We start from the raw sequence: 4,525 nt of genomic DNA on the forward strand, positions 1-4,525 counted from the left end.
TACTGAAAAGTATCTTGGTTGCTTCCAAGTTTTGGCAGTTATAAATAAAGCTGTTATAAACATCTGTATCTTTGTATGGACTTAAGTTTTCAATTCCTTTGAGTAAATGTCAAGGACTATGATCAGCTGGATTGAATGGAAAGTGTATGATTGCTTTTGTAAGAAACTAGCAAGCTGTCTTCCAATGTGGTTGTGCTGTTTTGAATTTCCACCAGCAACGAATGAGAATTGCTCCACATCCTCACCAGTATTTGGTGTTGTCAATTGAATCTATTTTAGTTTCTCTGTTAACAAATAAGCACAAAGTTTAAGACAGTCTGAACTTATTCTCTCACCATTCTGGCAGTCAGAAATCCAAAATCTATCAGCAGAGTTATTTCCTTCTGGAGGTTTAAAAAAATTTTTTAATGTTTATTTATTGTTGAGAGAGAGTGACAGACAGACAGGGTGCAAGCAGGGGAGGGGCAGAGAGAGAAGGAGAATCCAAAGCAGGCTCCTGGCTCTGAGCTGTCAACACTGAGCCTGATGTGGGGCTTGAACTCAAGAACCACAAGATCAAGAAGATCATGACCTGAGCCAAAGTCGGATGCTTAACTGACTGAGCCACCCAGGTACCCTTCTTCTGACTTCGGCTCAGGTTATGATCTCACAGTTCGTGGGTTTGAGCTCAGCATTGGGCTCTGTGCTGACAACCAGCTCAGAGCCTGGAGCCTGTTTTGGATTCTATGTCTCCCTCTCTTTCTGACCCTCCCGTGCTCATGCTCTCTCGTTCTCTCTCACTCTCTCTTGCTCTCTCTCTCTTTTTCTCTCTCTCAGAAATGAATAAAACACTTAAAAAATTAAAAAAAAAAAAGAAGAGAGAATCTGCCCCATGACTCTCTTTTGTGTCGGTGGTAATTCTTGGCATTGCTTAGCTGGTGTGTGCCTCAACCCAATCTCTGTCTCTATTTTCACATGATCTTCTCTGAATGTCTCTATTCTCCTCTTCTGTCTTTTATGAAGATGTATGTCATTGAATTTAGGGTCTACTTTACTCCAGGATGATCTCATCTCAAGATCCTCAGCTTAATTAATTACATTTGCCAAGACCCTTTCTGAAATAAAGTCACAGGTTCTAGGTAAATGTATCTCTTTGGGGGTCCATTATTCAACCCACTACAGTAGTTGTATATTTTATTATTATTCCATGAGTGTAATAAGCATGTTCATTCTTTTGGGTGTTTGACATATTTTTCAACCAAAGTAAATATGCTTAAAATAAAAAAGTGAAAAAAAGAAAAAGCAAATAGAGAAAAAATGTTCTAATGCCAATTGTGTGATTACGTTGTCTTCCCAACGTGAGAGCATAAAATAGAATTTTCTCAGTAAAGAAATATTTTCCTAACATTTTGAAGTAAAATATGTTGTTTATATATTTATATTTATATACATATATATACATATTACATATTGAATTNGTAAAGGCTCATCCCGATGTATAGCACAACAAATACATGTTTCCATTTCTGGCTATCATACTGACAATGAATTTCTAAAATACTGGGGCACCTGAGTGGCTCAGTTGGTTGGATGCCCAACTTCATGATCTTGCAGTTTGTGAGTTCGAGCCCCATGTTGGGTTGTGTGCTGACAGCTCAGAGCCTGGGGCCCACTTTGGATTCTGTGTCTCCCTCTCTCTTTGCCCCTCACCTGCTCACACTGTCTCTCTCTCTCTGTCTCAAAAATAAATAAACTTAAAAAAATTTAAAGTATTAGTAATCCATGTTGGAAAGGGTGTGAATATACAGTCACCTTTCTCATTGCTTATGGAAGTGTGGTTGCTCATTATCTTTCCAGAATGAAATTTGGCAGTGTATATCAGGAAGCTTAAAAGTATTTTTATGCCCTTTGACCTAGTAATCTACTTATAGGAGGTTATATTGAAGCAATAAGCCAACATTCATCTAGATTTATATACAAATATATTTAATATAGAATTATTAACTATAGTATAAAACTGGAAATAACTTAATTTTCCAGAAGTAGGATAAATAATCACTACCAGTTCCTGTTTCTATTACTATGTACAAAACTATCCCCACACTTAGTGGCCTAAAACGAAAATATATTATTATATCTCACGATTTTGTGTGCCAGGAGCACAGTGAGATTGAACTGTCTCTGCTCCACAATGTCTGAGGCCTCAGGTGGGTTCACGTCAAACCTAAGAGCTGAATGAAGTAACAGGGGTGAGCTGGACATGTCTCTTTCTCCCTACACCTTCTACATGGAGCTAGTTTGGGCTTCTCCACAGCAGGGTGGACTCAGCACAGTTGGACACTTCACACAGCGATTCTAGAGTTCAATAATGAGTTTCATAAGAGAAAAGAAATGGAAGGTGTGGTTTTGTACGCCTTGCTTGGAATCTGGAATAGTGTCTGTCACCTCCACCATATTCTCCCGGTCAAAGCAGTTAGAGAGCCTATTCCCGGGGAGGGGCCACAGAACCTAACTTCTGATGGAAGGAATGTCAAAGAATTTGTGGCAGTCTTTACAGTGCCACGTTTGATGATATAATCATAACCATTTAAGAGTATTGCACTGCTAATTGTTGGAAAACAAAGAGGGTAATCATTCTGAATAACACATCTTGGTTGTGATTATAAGAGAAATAAGCTGATTTCCAAGGAAATTCCAAAATAAGAAAAATGCTTTACGTAATGGTAGGATCTTTGAACCAAAATAAAAATCTTCTATGGTAGCTCCTTAGAAGATTGGTAGGTATTTGCATGCAGTGTTTTGAAAAGTTTAGACAAGTTGTTATCATTTTCGTAGCTTTATTCTTGTGAATATCAGAGATAATTGGGCTTCACATGACATCAAAGTCAAAAAGAAATTGGTGACACACATTAGTTGCAGACAGAAGGAAATAGTGACAGGTCTCTAGGGACATCTGTAGCCTAAAGAGATGGGAAGAAATATAAAAGTTCAGTAAAGGAAAAACAACAAGAAATGATTTAAAAAGACAAAAGGGAAAAAATCTGAAGCATATTTTAAGAAGAAAAAATATCAGGGGCTCCTGGGTGGCTCAGTGGGTTAAGTGTCCAACTTTGGCTCAGATCATGATCTAGCTGTCCATAAGTTTGAGCCCCATGTTGGGTTCTGTGCTGACAACTCAGAGCCTGGAACTTGCTTCAGATTTCTCTCTCTCTTTCTTATCCCCCCCCCCCCATGCTCTGTCTCTCTTTCTAAATAAATAAATAAACTAATTTAAAAAAAGAAGAAAAATATCAGCATTTACAAGGAAATAAGTGAGATTCATAACTCCTTGAAACTTGTAACACCACAATTTGGAATTTATTGAAGGTGAAATCTTAAAGGCATTGCTTTTTCAGAGATGTCTATAGAAACAAAATGTTAAGGATAAAAAGTACTGAAACAAATGGAGTCATGATTAGAGTAATGGTCAAGTAAATTATGGAATAGCAATGTATTAGAATATTATATAACCCTAAGATTATAGCATGTAAAGACTAAGACTAAGAAAAACTGCATAATAAGGCTATTGAAAGGATACTATATAAAAGTGCAGGCATGCTAGAATTAACATTTTGTTAAAACTACAAATGGTAAAAACTGGTAGGCAGCTCAGACACGAACATCTAACGGAGTCTACCCATAGTTGTTCCTTGGTAGATTTGCTTAGTGTTGCAAATCTTACATTATTATGTAAGGAAGTGGGAAGCCATTGTTGCTACATATAAGGTAGCAGAGCTTAAAATTTCAACACTCTTTATGTTTCCTCCTTTTAGGAGCAAATGACTTATGTTTTAAAAGATTATTTTCAAATATAAGGAGAAAAGAGGACAAAAAGCTGTATGCATGTGAAATTCTGAGACACCTGTTTTCTAAATTCCTTCTCCCCCTTCTGCAACTATGGTTTTGCCACCTATAGTATGATAGTCACAAACCAACACTGTGATCTTTTTAAAGACATGAGGTTCTGTGTAGTATCGTTATGCCACAGACCAGCCAAAGCATTGACCTTCCTCTATACAGAAGAGAGAGAAGAGCTGTTTACTTTTTAATTTACTATTTATTTATTTATTTATTTAAAATGTGGAACACTTCAAAAATTTGCATGTCACCCTTGCACAGGGGCCATGCTAATCTTCTCTGTGTTGGTCCAATTTTAGTATATGTGCTGCCGGAGTGAGCACAAAAACAGCCCCTTATACTCTATTTCCTTAATGCATGGGAAGGGTTAACCCAGGTCCACAAAAACGTGCTTCTCATCATGATAGCTTGTGAATACGAAAAATCACTTGAAAGCATTTTTCCCCCTTCTATCTGGGAAGATCAAGCAAGGAAGAATGCAAGTATTAGTTGTCGAATTTTAATTCAGGAGCGTATTGAAGACATAGAATCTGAGTGTCATAAAACTTGTAAATACTTGCCTCAGTGGATTCTGTTACAACAGACAGTGCAAAATCATGCCTGTCCCTTCCTTGACTCCAAGGGTAGTTAATGTCCTGTGATAGTGATA

At 37.3% G+C, this 4,525-nt stretch overlaps 1 non-coding gene across 1 annotated transcript; it reads right to left on the reverse strand.

The window, feature by feature from the left end:
- Nucleotides 1-4,092: 4,092 nt before the first annotated feature.
- Nucleotides 4,093-4,199, reverse strand: LOC144237672 (U6 spliceosomal RNA). The gene has a single exon (XR_013336921.1). It is a non-coding gene; the product is annotated as a U6 spliceosomal RNA (small nuclear RNA).
- Nucleotides 4,200-4,525: the final 326 nt, after the last annotated feature.

This window comes from Crocuta crocuta, unplaced genomic scaffold (genome assembly GCF_008692635.1).
Source record: "Crocuta crocuta isolate KB4526 unplaced genomic scaffold, BGI_CrCroc_1.0 scaffold235, whole genome shotgun sequence".
Taxonomy (NCBI): Eukaryota; Metazoa; Chordata; class Mammalia; order Carnivora; family Hyaenidae; genus Crocuta; species Crocuta crocuta.